Raw genomic sequence first — 17,400 nt, 5'->3', positions numbered from 1 at the left:
ATATACCGAACCAGATAAAAACCTCCACTAATGTAAGTCCCTTGCCTCTGGGAATGCTAAACCCCAGAGAGGAGGGAGGAAGACCAGCCCCAACAGCCAGCAAACCCCCTCTGAGGGGACTGAGGTTTTGGTTGGCCTGGAAGCAGCCCCATCCACATCTCCAGTGCCAGACCCAAAAGTAGCCCTGTCTATGTCTTCCGTCTCAAGCCCAGAAGAAGCTGCATTCATGTCTCCAGTGCCAGAACCAGAAGAGGCTGCACCTGTGTCTCCAGTGCCAAGTCTAGAAGAGGCTGAGGCATCCATGCCCAGCCCAGAAGGGAGCCCGTCAGAGTCCCAAGTTCCCGGCCCAGAAGAGGGCCTGCCAGAGTCCCAAGTTCCGAGCTTGGAAGAAGCCGCTTCTTCAGCACCTGATCCCCTAGCTGTTTCTCCTGTTCCTGATTCCCCATCACTTCTCCAGCACACTTCCCCAGCCGCTTCTCCAGCACATGACTTCCCAGCCGCTTCTCCAGCACCTAGCCCTGAAGAGGCCCCATCACTCGCCCCAGGGCCCTAGGAGGTTGTGTTGCCTGCTCCAGTTCCCGAGGAGACCATGTCGGACGACTCTTAGGCCCCTCTGTTGGTAGCTGATTCCCCATATCTTCCCTCTGTTGGGGTTTGTATCTCCAGTCTCTCTGCCTGTGGCAGGCTCCCTGGCCAATTCTTCTTTGGTGAATGTGCAAGGAGCATGGATTAGATGGGTGGAGCAGGTGATGGCGCTGTCCGGAGAATACGATGCTGTCACTCCCAGAGCCCCCCTCTCCAGTTATTATTATTATGTGGGAACTTGCCTAGAGTTTAACCATTTTATTGGTTTAGAAGATGTACCCTACAGACAATGGTAATATAGGCCTACACAATGATATACATAAAATAAAGCTAAAAAATAAAGCAAAAACAAAGTCCTCTTAGGCCTGGGCGACATTAATATCAACATTACACGATATGCAACTGTCACAATCAGACCGTCATACTATCCAGACATTATACCATGGTATATGACAACACTATTTTGTTATTTTTCAATACTGTATTATGAAATCTTGTCAAGCCAATGGGGGGGGGGGGTCCCGCACAATGAGCTTTGGCAAACAGATCATCAATAAGTTTCGCTAAAACATTTTCACATATTGTGCGACACAGTAACAAACAAAATATAAGTAAAATCTATAGATTAATAAATAGACAAAAACAAATAAACAGAAATTAAGAATGGCCATTAAAGGGACCAAAAGCCAAAAAAAATGGTTTCAAATGAGACATAAAAATCGCAATGGTGGGGGACAAGCTAATGTGAACAGGTAGGTTATTCCACAGTCTAGGAGCAGCAACAGCAAAAGCCTGCTCTCCTTTAGATTTTAACTTAGAATGAGGAACCAATAAATTAAGCTGATTACTGGACCTAAGAAGGTAGGCACTAGAATTGTTGGGGAGCATTTCAAAAATATCAGAAGGAGCCCAACTATGCAATGCCTAAAATACAATTAATGAGACTTGTGTCATCAACTCTATATCTACTGTAAATCTGGCAGCTAATGCAGAAAGGCCAACACAGGAGTAATATGCTTTCTTTTACTGGTACCAGTCAGGATTCTGGCAGCAGAAATATGTACCAGCTGAAAATGGAAAAACAACGTTTGATACCTATGTACTGAGAATTGCAAAAATCCAGCCAAGAAGAAATAAAAGCAAGGGTGACTGTCTCCAAAAATTAAGTTTCAAAATAGCCCAGAGTTAGAAAAAAACTCCCCGTAACCACTGCATTTATTTTCTTGTAAAACTTTATAGACAAATCAAAGATGACACCAAGATTTTTGACCTGAGTGCTATTAGCTGACAGGTTGCCTACACAGGTATTAATGCCGCTTGCTGTAGCTGACAGCAAGAAAATTTCTACCAATCCAATTCTTTACCTCCTCCAGAGAGCAAGATAACAATTCTAGGGTTGAGTCATTGTTACATTTTAGAGGGATGTATAATTGTGTGTCATTAGCATAGCAATGGCAAGAGATATTATATTTCTGTAAAATTGACCCCAAGGGGAGTAGATAAAGGGAAAACAATACAGGGCCCAAAACTGATCCCTGGGGAACACCACAATGTATAGATGTTGAACTTGAGGACCGATTACCAATCTGAACTGAAATAGAATGCAAGCCAACTAAGAACAACAGCCTGGATGCCCACAGTGGACTTCAGGCAATCAGGAAGTACATCATGATTAACTTTGTTGAAAGCTGCATCAGATCAAGTAAGATTTAAGGCAGCACCCCCTGACCCGCCTCCTCAAAAAATCACTTATACAAAATATGGAACATTTGTGAAAAGTTTATGAAAATAAGTGAGGAGGAAAATATCGAAAAAGAACGAGGGTATTCATTCCAGAAAACAGGTTTAGAGCAAATCCTGAGTTACTTATGTGAACCTGATCCCTTTCCATTTCCGAAACTGAGATTAATCTGCTCATCAGCCAGCCATCATGGCAACTAGTGCTCGGAACCAACTGCAGAGCCAGAAATCATGATGTGGGTGAGCCGGCAGAAAATCAGGTGGGCCAATCCCAAAACAATTCACTTGGTGACAAAATAACACCACAGACTCAGCTACATATTTTTGTAGCAGTTTTTAAATGACCCGTGTAACTACTAAGACCAAATGAATCTAGCCATGCACACATATACCTGTTAGACACAATCGTTTTATCATACCATATCACTTGCTGTGAGTGCTGAATGGGTGGGCTTAATTTCAATTTGCATGGGGCCAGGACCAACTGATGGAGCTCATGTTCGCCTCACTGTCAAAGTACTGTCACCGTTCCAGATTCAAGAATTTGGAATTCTGTCACGATGGGGCATGGTGAATGACAATCCTCAGTGCAACTTACAAAGCAAAGGAACCGTATTTGAAACTGGGTCAAACTGGGGTAAATTAAGGCAGGTAGATAACCAATACCAGGAGACACAGGAATACACATACTAACAACAAGACATATAGTGGGAAACAACTAACAGCAAGAATTTATAACATCTACAATGACTAACAGAGGAACAGATCACAGGCAGGCACATATATACAGAGACAACAAGAGACAGGCGGGAGCTATTGTCAAAAAACGGGAAAACACGGGATGGCCAGTCACACCTGCTGGCCAAGCAGGGAAAAAACATATAAGGCAAGGACTGCTCATGACAAATTTGCAGTTTCGTTTGTTTGCAAGTTGGCTGTGAACAATATTTTTGGACGATGGGTAACCAAAAAATATGTTAACAGTATCTAAAATGATTTAAATCACATGAAATCATATAACATATAAACATTAGTGTTATGCAGTATTTGATACTGTAAGTGCACAATATAACTTTTAAAAATATTTTTGGTAAAAAAATAAAAAATCTGTGGGATCTGTACATCTTGACTTGAGTATGCCATGCATCTTTTTCTTGGCAACCAGCCTCACTCTCCCTTTTTAAGTTTTCAGTGCTGCTAAATTCACATTTTAATAATGATCCTAAGTATTGCCACACTGCTCAAATGATATTCAGCGAAGTCAGGTTTGGGAGATGGCACTGATACAGAAAGTTGCGACGCCCACCACATGATGAAACACCTCGGGATCCCAGTTGGTGGTTCCCCAGGCCAACACATGGTCCAGTCCCATCCTCCATAAATGCCTATCTGTCTGCCACAGTCAGGTGTTATATAGGCGTCTACTTGGCCTGGTCCAGCTGCTTGAGTCCTCAACAATGAGGATCCTGAGAGCCAGATCACCCTGAGGGAAGCGTGCCACAAGGCCACAACTCACAGTCCGTCAGAATGCAGGTAATGTGCCTCCTTCAAGATTCAGTCAGTTGCTGCAATCCAGGTGATCACCCTTACTTTTCCAGATAGGGTCAACAAATCCCATTTTCCAGTCAGTTGGGATGATGCCTGTCTCCCAAATGGAAGCAAAGATTGTTTGCAATGCCAGGAGGACAGCCTTACCACCAGCCTGGAGAAGTTCACCCCAGATACCAGAGTTCCCTGTGACCTTTCCTACCCCCTAGTAGGTTCACTACCTGTGCAATCTCAGTGTGATTGGGTGGCTCACAGGTAATTGGATGATCAGCCTCAAGATTCGCGGACCCAGAAATGTCCAACATCCTAGCCGGAGGATTAGTTTTATACAGCTGCTCAAATTTGTAAGGACCATTCCATCACCAGCCCTGACAGTGAGTCTCCAAGGAAGAGAACTGGATATGCATAATGTTTCCATTCCTCTGTAAGCAGGATGTGGGTCTCTAGACCATAGATGGTGTGTCACTTGATCACAGATTCCTTTGAGAAATGCCTCCTTATCTTCCCTCAGACTCCTCGCAGCCATCCTTCTCAGTTTTCAGTAGACCAAAATTGCCATCAAGCCACATGCTGTAACTTCACTCTATAATATTCATGGTGCCCTGCGAGATGACAAAGCTCCTTCTGGAAACACTTGTAACACCAACAGCAACCTTCAGAGTCTTATCCTGGAAGGTCTCCCACATGACATTAGGATCAGCAGTTGCACCCAAGTCCACATACAGACTGCATGCAAACTCATTAGAAACAGCCTAATCTTAGAGTCGGGCCAGGTCCAGCATCATACTCCTAATAATTGGTAACCTACTGGACCTAAGCTGAATCTACAGAGTAGCAATAGTAAGTCTGTGGTCAGAGTTTACAAATTGGGCATTTTGCATACGAAACTCCAGCATCTACCTACAAGGATGTGATTGAGTTCCTTTGCCACAACACCAGTATTGGAGAACCAAGCCCAACGATGTGGTTCAGGGCACTGGAACCAGGATCCAGTGACCTTTGCAAAGTCAAGGACCATGGAGCTACTTTCACCATGGTTGCCAGACCCATGGGAACCAACATAGTCCTTATAGCTAGCCCTGTCACTGCTGGTGTCACATTGAAGTCACCCATAACCAGATGAATGTCACCTCATAGGCAACCATCAACCATTGAACAAAGCTGCAAAGAAGATGTCTCCATCACTGAGACATCATTCACCATAGCTGGAGCATATACTGAGACAACAGACAAGACACTCAGAGAGTGCTTTAATCTGAGTCTCATTATGTGCTCATTGAAAGAAGTGACATTGGACACCATAAGGAAGATTCAATCCACCACAGCAAGAGCAATACTGAAGAATAAGTTAGGACACCCTGTGCCCTAATAGCTAATATTTTCCCATTTAGTTGAAATAACCATCTACCAATCTCTGACATCGACTGGCAGAGTTCTCACAAACACTAAAAAATTTGATCACATTACACCAGTCTTATCCTCCCTTCATTGGTTACCAGTTAAGTCTCAGATTAACTATAAAATACTGCTATTAACCTATAAAGCACTGAATGGCCTTGCACCAGAATACCTTAGTGATCTGCTGACATCATACAACCCCCCGCGCTTGCTTCGTTCTCAAGGCGCGGGATATCTGTTAGTACCTAGGGTAGAAAGAGCCACGGCAGGCTGCAGAGCTTTCTCCTATAGAGCTCCCCAGCTGTGGAATGGTCTTCCACCAGATGTGCGGGCTTCAGGCTCACTCTCAATATTCAAGCCTAGACTAAAAACACACCTGTTTAGTTTAGCTTATAGGGACACTAGTTCTAGCTATAGCTAACTCCTCACTCCCACTTAGACCTATAGTGTGAGGTATAGAGCTGGGTGGGGATCGGTGCCATTGGCTTTGGATAAACTGCATTGACAGTGCTGTCACTCCAGCTTCACAATCGCTTGTGGGATTGGAGTGCTGTCATTTCAGGGACTCCCCATGCCTGCATTCCCACTTGCCTCTCCCTCCTACTTATGCTGCCAGAGCCATATCTGCCGGAGCTTGCACACTGCACCTCATATTGCACTCATCTAACTTTCAGCACTGCCTATGGTCTCCCCTACTTTGACTAATTGCATATTTTATTTCCCCTACTCCTCCTGGGGGGTGCTGCCTGGAGACCTCAATCTATCAAGATGTCCAGCACACCCTGCAACATGTGACATCGCCACTACCAATGACGTCCGTGCATCCAGCTCGCCATTCTGCCCGTGTCATCTTCCATGTATGACCCGCTGCCTGCCTTCTGGTTGCCTGGCGATTGGAGGGAGCGTTGGCACCGGCTGTCATCTCCCCCCTGCTCCCCGTTTGTGTTTCAGATTTAACTGTATTTGACTCTCCCTGCCGGCCCCTGGAGGATGGGCTCCCCCTTTGAGTCTGGTCCCTCCCAAGGTTTCTTCCTTCTAGGGAGTTTTTCCTTGCCACTGTCGCCTATGGCTTACTCACTGGGGGCTTTGGGTGGGGATGCTGTAAAGCGCTTTGAGACGATGTAATGTTGTGATAATGCGCTATACAAAAATAAATTTGTTTGTTTGTTGTACTGTGGTTTCCCTTTTTAAACTCACAATCATGACCATGACTTTATCCAATACACCGACATTAATTGTATATTGTTTACAAATGTACCTAATTTTTAATCAATTTGTAACAATAAAACGGTGCAGAAAATTACCGAACTATTACAACTACCATGGCAGCTCTTGCGTTATTGGAAGACAGCTTATGGAAGAATTAGAAGAGAGCGCGTATTCAGGGATCATACTGATTTCTTGGCCCATGATGATGACTGGCTTCTAAGTCGATTCAGATCTCCAAGAGCAATCCTTTTGGAGCCGTGTGCTGAACTGGGACCAGCATTACAAAGGCAGACGATGAGGAATCGCGCTATACCTGTTCCTTTACAAGTTCTGTCCACTCTCGGGTCCTTAGCCACAGGTGCTTTTCAGCGAGAGCTTGCGGACCGATCGGGTATTTCTCAGTCAACACCAAGTCGCGCCATGCCAGCTGCATGGGACGGCATAATCCACTTGTCACCCAGATATATAAAATTTCCTTACACTGTGGTTGAACAGGCAAACATTAAAGCGCAATTTGCAGCGATGTCCGGTTTTCCCAATGAAATCAGAGCCATCGACTGCGCGCACATTGCTATAAAGGCACCTTCATTGAACGAATTTGCTTATGTAAATAGAAAGCATTTTCACTCTATTCGTGTACAAATTATGTGCAATTCAAACATGCATCTCATTAATGCATGGGTGTCGCCGCCATTAAATCTGAGGGGGACGTGTCCCCCTCACATTTCATAATTATTCGTTTGGATCCCCCCACATTCAAAATGCTTCTGACACCCCTGCATTAATGTTGTGGCTAGATGGCCTGGCTCAACCCATGATTCGTTCATTCTCAGAAACAGTAGTGTTGGAAACAAACTTGAAAATGGGGTGGTACGTGATGGCTGGCTGCTCGGTAAGAAGAATTTTCCCATTTTATAAATTGGTCCAATACTGTAAGCTTAAAAGTGTCCCCGATCATTGCAGCTCGTTTTTTCACGTCGATTTTAATGTCCGACCACTTCTTTTTAATTTTGGCCACCGTGCGAATTTCGGAACCAACACTTTTAACTGACTCCGCCACGCTCTGCCACTCCGTCAACTTTCGTTTATTGCTGATGCCAATACTTAAACCACCAAATAATATCACTTTTCTTTTCTCGATTTCTGTTAACATGACCTCCACTTCGCACTCGCTGAAATACTTCCTTTTCCCACATGGTTTATCCATTGTTGTTTAAGAAAAACATAGAACAAAGCGGGTATTTATACAGATTTACATATGCAAATATACATAATTATGGGTGGGTCGGGGGGCTGGCTGTGGGCTCGTTCACGTACGTAAAATTTCATGCTCATTGGGTTTTATAAAGGGAATGTGCGTAGATCTGTGCTTACGCAAAGTTTTATGCATCTGGATTTTTTCTTGCTTGCGCACATTCCTAGTTTTGTCCATACGCCATGTTTTAGCGTGAATTCTACGCACGTCGTTATACATAAGGCCCTTGGTCACTAAAATACATTGGCCTTCTGCTATATGGAAATATTTTGGATTCCATAGAGACAATATTGAGGAAAAACAAGTGATTTGTTGGCACAACCTGCGTTAATACCACCTTGTCATATTTCTTGTCAACTTATTTGACGGACACTATTGGTAGATAAATTTTGTTTGGTTGTAATGTATTTTTAACTTTTTTGCTTTGCAAATATTTCAATATTTATCACAAAAAAAATTCACATCGCAAAATTTGAATCTTTTCCAATATCATGCAGCCCTAATCTACAGTATTCTGCTTTTAAGCAGTTAATCAGTGCCTCACAATCGTGCCCGCTCCTTTAGGGAGAGCAAACAGTAAGCAAGCAGTCACCTTCACACCAGCTGTCCACAATAGGAAGCCGCTCACGTTCCTGTAACCACAGAGCAGCCTCCCACTGACCAGTTTAAACTGGCATGGAGGTAGGCCTCACCCAGGCCATGATATAAACCAACACACACAGATTCAAAGGCACGCATAAACTGCCAGAACAGGCAGCTGTGCACACAGGCCTACTCTATACAACACAAGCCATGGCGTGGGTTTTAAAACGTAGGTTTTTCCTCTACCCATTTTCTAATTTTCTCCCTATTTCAGTGCATGCTTCATTCGGTATTACCACACACGATGGTTTGATTTAGGTATGATATAATTACCAAGTTTGGCTGCTTGACTGATATGTTTAAGTCCATGTGTTTAATGTTAATGTAAGATGCTAATGTAGGACTAAGAGGCTATACCCCAAATCAAAGCTCAAAATGACATATTATGTGCCGTTTTATTAGAGAGAAGCCCACATTTCAACAATGAAATACAATTAATCAAAGATGCAAGGTGTGTGTAATATTACTAATTTAAAACATGCCCAAATAATAAATGCTTTAGTACTGTTCTATGAAAAATAATAATAATAGCATCTTTCAGATGTAATTGAGTCACATTTTTTGGAGATGGGTGATTCAGTTTTTCCACAGTGCACTTTTCACAATACCAAATAATTTGCTCCATGTTTCCAGTTATATATTCCTGAGACTATGTATTAACAGCAACATTATTTGCAGTCCTTGTTTTTGGATTTAGTAGGGTATCGGAAAAGCAAATGTGTTCAAGTGCTGAAGGTCATAGGCAGCTGAAAACATTTTTCTTCCACCAGCACTGGAAAACACACATGGCACCTTGTCTATGACTCAAACAGCATGAGGCAAAAGATCAAAGAAATTCTGTTTAACTTTCACAATACGATCCTCCAGGCCCGTTCCATATTTAGAATGAAAGGGTAAATATAGCACATCTACAAACACATGTACTCATGCACGCGCACACACATGCACACTTATATAGTTCAAATTAATTTAGAATGGTCTTCTTATGTCACAGAAACCACAAGGGATGCAACAAAATATTGATAATGATTTGTATCCTCTAGTAACCAAATTGGGTAAATAATTCATCATATATTGGATATATTCCAATACACAATATGTCTGGTTATCTTCTGCAAAAATTTTAATTTACCTGTCTGTATCTTTTAATCAAAGCTGCAATGGATCTGTAACAAGATCATGTTTGCATAATATCTCTAGGATTTTTACAACATGGGAATTATTCAGTTACAGCAGCTATAAACCAATAATAGACCACCAAATTATCAAAGTAAATGACATTGTCACTTAAAACAGTCAGTATATTCTTAAATCAAATAAATGTGATTGATTAGACATGAATGTAATTTGTTTCCCATTTTCATCACTTTGATGGGCAGTGAGGCTTACACCACACACCATAAGGCTTCCAGTGGATTCGGCCAGGCGACATCTCCAACCACTAAGCTGCCAAGCCTTCTGCTGTCACAGGATTGCTTGTCTAAACATGGTGGCTTCAGTCGTGGAGGACTTTCCTTCTAATGAACACTGTAATATTCTTTCCACTGGCAGGAGATCAACTGCCTTATCATATTGTAATTCTGTTATAAGCGTGCAACCCCTGCATGGCTGAGCAGTTGCTGCTGAATTCCACAGGAATTTCAGGAATTGTTACAGTACTTCTGTATAAGTAGCATTCCAGTGCCTTTCTGATTGAGCAGTAGTCATTCTATTCTCATTTACCTGCTTTCTTCTTTTCCAAATACACACTGTGCCTTTCACTGGGAAATGGCACAGAGTTGTGACTGGAAACAATGTGGCCATTGCCAGGGACTCAGCACCTACTGTAGAGGAGCACTTTTCTACACCAGCATCTTAACTTCTTTTAATGATAGTATTTCAAAGTTTTTCTGGTTAAGCTTTATAAGCAAATCCATTGGAGTCTTATGAAGAAATAAGCAGCTATTTCAAAACTGGATGATCACCCTCTCTGTTTTTTTTTTTCATTTTATTTTAGTAACCATAATAGATTCATGAAATTCTGCTGCCTCACACCTCGGTTAGAGTTTCAAATCTCACACTCCTCATCTTTGCATGACCCTCCTCGAGGAACTGTGGTTCTGTCAGAATCCATCCCTGCCTTGTTGGTCATCTCCCTGTTTCGCCAGTAAGTGTTGCTAGCCATCCCATTCGCTTCGCTGTGTTCCTGTGGGTTTAGCACCCTTCAGTCTTCCCATTATGTTTCAAAAATCTCCAAGTAACTGCATGGCTGAATGGGCTAAGTGGTTTGCTGAGATCAGCCTGTCTGTATTGTTACAGGTTCGAGGCTGGCTGGAAGCTTCAGTTATCAGTCTCCCCAGGGTTCTTATATGTTCTTGGTTATCTCTTGTTTTGTTGTCTTGTTTCACATTAGTTCCTAGTACCTCATGGCTTCACTGTTAATAATCCACACCTGCGCCTCTTCGAACCCTTGTCATTAGTATATATCTGTGCCTGCCTGTGCCCCCTGCTCTTGTTGGTCATTGCGTCTGTGACCTGCATGTTTCCCGATTGTATAGCCGTTGTTTGTGCTTCTCTCAGCCTTTCCCGGTGCTTAGTGTAGTTTTAGTTACTTTTGTTTTGCCTTCCTGCCATTTGTTTAAGACCCCTCATGATCCCTTTGTGTTTCTTGTTCTGCCAAGTTTTCTTTCAGTAAATCTCCCCCTGTGTAATTGAGCAGCTCTGTGATTGTCCCTGACCATGTCTCATAACAGGTTCCCTCCTATAAGGGTCTCTGGACTGTGCATAATGTCTGAATGTATGCATGCGTTTGTACTCTGTAATAGACTGGCATCCTGTCCAGAGTTTACTCCTGCCTTGTGTCCTCAAAAGCATGGCATTGACTCCGGTCCCTCCTGACCCAGAGCAGAAGGAGTCAATGGAAGAAGCATGACTCGATCTTCCATTTCTCATTTTAAATGATATGAAGGCATATCTTCTGTATAATTGTGATTATACCAAAAATGAGCATTGCTCTGCATATGATCAAAAATGTAATAACCCTTAAATACATCCTTTATTTGGTTACAACCAATGCAGAAGGAAGTACCCATATGTGAATACTGAGTTAAAAACTGTACACTTGGAGGGAGCCTATGAGCAATGTTCTAACTTTGGCTGCTGTGCCCAAGTCCATAATCTGAAAACAGTATCATGTTTCCTCCACACACACTGATATTACAACCAACATCATTACAATGTCTGCAGTATGTGGTTGCTAATTTGCCTTCGGGACAAGGGAATGGTCATGCTGCTTTTACCAGCATAAAATCCCCAGAGCAACTGTGTAAATGACACCAAAGAATCCCAGGGCAGCCTTACGGGTCAGGATGATTTAATGTATGGCCAAGGGAATCTGGAAGCTCTTTAAGCCTCTTATTCAATTTACTTTGAGACATATCCTGCTTCACAGTTGACTGCTCATTTAGCCTGGCTGGCATGAGCGGCTCATCGAGATGCAGAGGGCTGGACCTCCTGATGCTGAAGTGCAGCAGATCCATACTTCCTGTCTGAGAGTGAGTTTTGGTTTGCTGCTGTGGGTAAGAGCTGGGTCCACAGGTGTTCTGCTTTTATATTGCCCCTTGACAGCTCAAGTTTGTGTGAGTGGAGAGGACCAGGGCCGGGAGCTGACAGGAGGGCCGTCCCCATGACAAGCTGCGCTGGCTCCAGTGGCTGCAGCATTATACCCCAGAGCCTTGTTTAGTTCAGCACTCCTTCCTCTTGCCCTTTCCCTCCTCGGCAAATTACAGTCTGCAAATTGGCTTCAGTGACACAAGGTGTACCTCTGGAGCCGTAAGTTCTCCAGTTTCTGTGGTATGTGGTTCTGGATTTCAGCAGTGACCTTTTACCACTTTAGTGTGGTTTTAAGTTATTTTTCAACATGATTTTAATCAGAGAAATGTATGTGAAAAAACAAAGATCACACACACACACACACGCACACACATATATATTTACATACATACATTTATACACACACACCCTCATATATATAGATATATACAGACACATTACACACACACACACACACACACAAATACGTTTGTAGTTATATCTTTGTGGGGACTCCCCATTCATTTCTATGAAGAAAACTCTAATCACAACATGAGGACCTTAACCTTTTGGCATTTTTTACTTTTTTGATTGCATTCACAGATCTTTGTGGAGGAGGAAGGAAATGGGAATCGAGAAGCCAAGCAGGAGAAACAAGGACACAGGAACCGGAACAAGAAATTCAACAGATAGACTGAAGAAAGGTTCCCATGACACTGGATAAAAAGCTCCATGTTGTCCAGAAAACAATCAAACTTCGTTACCTTCATTATACTGCTCATTTATAGCTATGGGTTGGGGTCAAGTGACAAGGAGCACTCTCATCATCCCCAGAGTATGTCAGACAGCAGCCACTAAGGTGATGTGTTTGCAAGCAAGACATTTACATAAATTTAATGCAATAAGCTATGATTTTGCTCTAAGTCTTAACTGCCACATTTAAACAAAGCCTTTTATAATTATCTTCAGTCAGAATCGCAATAACAGTGATAACAGCATGGCCGCATGGGGCGTCAACTGCAATTGCCCGCAGATGGTGGTTAATAAAGCCACCCAGCTGTAGCCCCATTAAAGCAAAGCTGCGGGGAGGGGAATGAAGGCAGCTGCTAGCTGTGCTTTCTCTTGGATGCCGGGGCTCCAACCGCAGCATTGTATTAATACAGTAATAAAACATATCAATGCCATTCTGTTACAGAACCACAAATAGACATTCTTTACATTATGTTAGCAATTTAGCATCCCCCCCCCATAAGGGGATCAATAAAGTCAAGTGTAAGCATTCTCTAAGCATATGCAACACAAGTATTCACATAGCTTAATATAGGGGCTGCTTAATAATGACAAAAATCATGGGTTGTGGGCACGAGGCTGCCTCCGCAAGCAAAAATATTTCCAGTAACATCAGCGAAAGTGGGACAGGCTATCATGTCCAAACCTTCCGCATAACCATAAAATTCAATCCATTACCGATAAAGTTTTGTCTAATATCGCCGGTGCCAGCAGTGAAAGAACTAGCCAGCTTATTAGTGGAATAACTTTGTATTGTAAATTAAAACCATGCCGCAGGTCTAATAAATAAATTACTGTGGTGCTCGAGTGGTGAAGAGATCATGAGGTGGACAACAAACTTCAGTTATTAGCAGATGCTTTTACTGTGCGATCCTTGTGGATGCAGGCAGTAGAGACAGGACGCAACGAGTGATACTCTGAAAATTTTCTTTTCGGTTTGGCAGCTTATAAAAACTTAAAATCCAAAACAGATCAAAATAAATCCAACAAAACAGAATACATATGAACCTTTACTTTAATCTCACTTCTGTGTGCGTTGAAACCGATGGAAACGCGGGCAGGTTCTCAAAAGGCATCAAGCGAGAACCAGCCCAGCACCGACTCTGTATTGGTGGAGATGTTTTTAGATACACCTGTAAAGCGGAATGATACAGCTGATGTGAAATGTCCGATTGCGTTTATCAGAGCATAGAACGCCTATTGTCCAATCTGATTTCTTGGTCAGAACTAACTATTGATTATTTTATTGCGATCAGGATTATGTAATCTGATTACTCATTGATTATGGAAATATAATCCATGTATTGAACTTTTTTTAAAAAGATTCTCTCTTTAACAGTGGATTTCCTTCAACTCTGAATATAATTCAACTGAAAAACAAACAAAAATTGGCTGGAATGAGGTGCTTTGGATTTGTAACACAAGACAAAATGGGAGCATCATTGTGAAACAAAACATGGCACAATAATTGTTTGATCTTGATTATTTTGTTTTGATAATCATTTGTTTCGACAAAATCGTATTTGAAATTAAAATTCATTTATTTGCCCAGCCCTTAATACAAATCAACTTTATCTTTATTTTTACTGCAACAGTTCATGTCAAGTACCTTTTACATATATGAATTACATTGTTTACAACTGGGAATCACTGTAATACTTGCAGCTACACACTACACCTACATCAGATTACATGCAGTTCCTGGTGACCAGTAGGAACCCTGATGTCTCAATCAATCAACAAATCAGTAATTACACTACAAAGGGGGGCTGTCAGAATGACACATTGTATTCCCAGGACAGCCGCATCACCTGTTCTGCTCATCTAATCTGTATTCCTCCCATACTCACCAACCTATAGTATACAATTTCTAGAATGACTGTATGAATCAACTGGAAATGGAAATCAATAAATGTATTTTTACCTGAATACTGTGAGTCCTTATTGTGACATGTAACTCTGAAACTACACCTATTAATTTATTATTAAGTTGGTCTTCCTATCTAAATGGGGACCGTCCATTCGTTTCTATGGGAAAAACTAGAGATGGGCGATCCACATTTTTTCTGTTCCGATCCGATTCCGATACACAACTGCCGATACCGATACAGATTCCGATACAAGAGCTCTTTTTACTTTGTTATACTTTGTATATTATTTTTTTAAGCTAGTAAATACAGATGGAAAAAATGTATGACAAAAATATTTATTAGGCTACTACAAACATACATAACGTACGTACTGTTCCACCTCGTTTGTTTTAAGCGTTTTTGAGGCATTTGCAGTTCAATATGAATATCTTCAAAGCAAGTATACACAAGAGGCGAATGCTTAAAATTTTAGCAGTTTTTCTCCCATTGGCCTCAACACAGTTACACTTTTGTTGCGATGGCAGCCCCTCTTGTTTCACAAGCTGCAGCGAGTTCGCAAAACAGTCCAATTAAGTTAGCGATTCCCAAATCATCCATTGCTTTGTTTTGTCTCGCAGTTGCGTGCGCTTTGTTAAATGGGATTTTCCATTAAACGCTATTCCCACCTTAAAACTTTATTTTACATAGATTGCAAATCGCTCTGCTACTGGTTTCTGTTAAAAGCGTAAAATACTCCCAGATTCGGCTTCCGGTTGCGCTGTGGGATGGTCGCACCGACGAGAGCTCCGAGTCATCTCAGCAAAAACGTTATTTATGTGCAATACTGGCACTTGACTGCCACCTTTAACCATTGACTGTCAACCATTTAACCATTGTCTGTCACTTTATTTCATGTGTAGAACGTTGTCTTACTTCTCTGTAATATATTGCTGAGAGACTTGTTTATTTTCGTCAATCACATTTCATTGCAATGTTGACCCTGTGCTAACTTGCATATCACAAATAAACAAAACTGAAAACTAAATTGAGATCGTCACGTCTTACGCTCCTTGTACTGCGAAGGGTATGTGCATGACGTCAGAGCAGGCGGAAGTCACGGTACTCACACCCACTGAGTAGCAAAAAAAGATTTAGGGGCAGCGATAGCGTTCGATTTGAATGCCGCAAAAAACACATGTAAAATGGGAAAGAGCTGTCGTGCGATCGATTGCAAAAAAGTAAATAAGTATGTATAGGACGTGGATCGGTCACGCATGGCCGATACCCGATCCGTTAAATAGGTCTGGATCGGCGCCGATACCGATCCGAATATGGGTATCGGTGCATCTCTAGAAAAAAACATAATCCCAATCACAACACCCTTAACCTCTATCCATCCCTAACCTTAACCATAAGTAACTAACCCAAATACAAGACTTTTGACATTTTTACTTTTTTGATTGCATTCACAGATTTTTATAAAACTGAGGTTATCCAAATGGGGACCAAAAAAAATGTCCCCAAAAGTAGGGAAATTTCAGGTTTTACTACACTCTGGGGACAATTTGGTCCTAAAATGTATTCTATGCAAACCCACACACACACAGTCTTGTAATCATATCTTTTTGGGGACCACTCATTCAAAAATTGAAAAATGCTAATGCTAAATATGACAACCTTAACCCCAACCCAGCCCAAACCATAACCATAAGTAACCAAACAAAGAGTTTTTGCATTTTTAGGTTTTTCATTGCAGTCACAGATTTTTATAAAATAGAGTTTTCCCAGGAAACTGGTCCCTATAAGGTAAAAAAAACGGGTATTCATCACGGTGTGGGGACATTCGGTCCCCACAAGGTAAGGTATACCTGGACCACACATACACACACACACTTGTACCATCAAATTGCGTGATGCATAGGGAAAAATACTGAAATACAATTATAGCCTAACTGTCTTATGCGACTCTTGTGTCAACAAATATCTTGAAATGCCTGCACTGACAAGGCCTGCTGTCTTGCCATCGGTTGATTGTGATTGGCTCGTGAGTGCTTAGCATTTTCTTGTTCCTAGCCAAGCTTGTATCTGTGCTTGGGAAACGCTTCTTGTAAGTATCATTTCTCGCTGCATATTTTTTGCAATGTAATGACTCAAACAATACACTTTTAAAGGAAAGGGTTTAAACCAGAATCAAGGCTTAATGAAGAAGGCTAAGTAAGTATTTGACAAGGGTCTAAAGATGGATAGATGGACATTATCCTGTGTGCGGCCTAAATACCAGTGCAATCTACAGCACAAGATATGCCAGCATACATTAAAGAGTAAAACATAAAATGTAAAGAATGTGAATGGAGCAAATACATTCAGAATTAGGCAATGTCTACCCACAATGCATTGCCCACTCAGTATGACTCTATGTCTCTAGCTTGTGTTTTTCTTCTCTCACTCCCACTTGAACCATATACTCACACCCTTAGGCTTTAGCATTTTTTCATCATTCATTAGAACAGGCATACAAAAATGCAGTACACAATCTCAGGTTCACAGTTCACATTTGTTTCTGAAACAGTGGAAGGTTTGGATATATATTTCAAATTGTGACACAGAGGTGACACGGGCTGGCCAGCTCTCTAATTCCCCGATCTGGGCTTGATAGGTGATGCCTCGTATGCCTGACTGCCTTTTAGAGAAAGTGATACAGGACTTTCAACATGAACATCTTGGTTTCATTCTTCAGCCGCTGGGCTGGTGTGCTAGTTTGCCATGAGCCCTGAAGGCAGTGGATTAAGTTGTCTTTTGCTAGCTTTCAAAAGG

General features: G+C 41.9%; 1 long non-coding RNA gene across 2 annotated transcripts; it reads left to right on the top strand.

Moving 5' to 3' along the window:
- Positions 1–7,323: 7,323 nt before the first annotated feature.
- LOC140593391 (uncharacterized) lies at positions 7,324–13,041 on the top strand. 2 transcript variants are annotated; one of them, XR_011993689.1, is made up of 3 exons: positions 7,324–7,372; positions 11,984–12,208; positions 12,551–13,041. It is a non-coding gene; the product is annotated as an uncharacterized lncRNA (long non-coding RNA). The 2 variants fall into 2 exon arrangements; XR_011993690.1 differs by having other exon boundaries at positions 11,984–12,187; positions 12,551–12,598.
- Positions 13,042–17,400: the final 4,359 nt, after the last annotated feature.

Source organism: Paramormyrops kingsleyae, chromosome 11, assembly GCF_048594095.1.
Source record: "Paramormyrops kingsleyae isolate MSU_618 chromosome 11, PKINGS_0.4, whole genome shotgun sequence".
Classification (NCBI taxonomy): domain Eukaryota; kingdom Metazoa; phylum Chordata; class Actinopteri; order Osteoglossiformes; family Mormyridae; genus Paramormyrops; species Paramormyrops kingsleyae.
The sequence above is the reverse complement of the archived record's forward strand: the minus strand, read 5'-3'. Positions and strand labels throughout refer to the sequence as shown.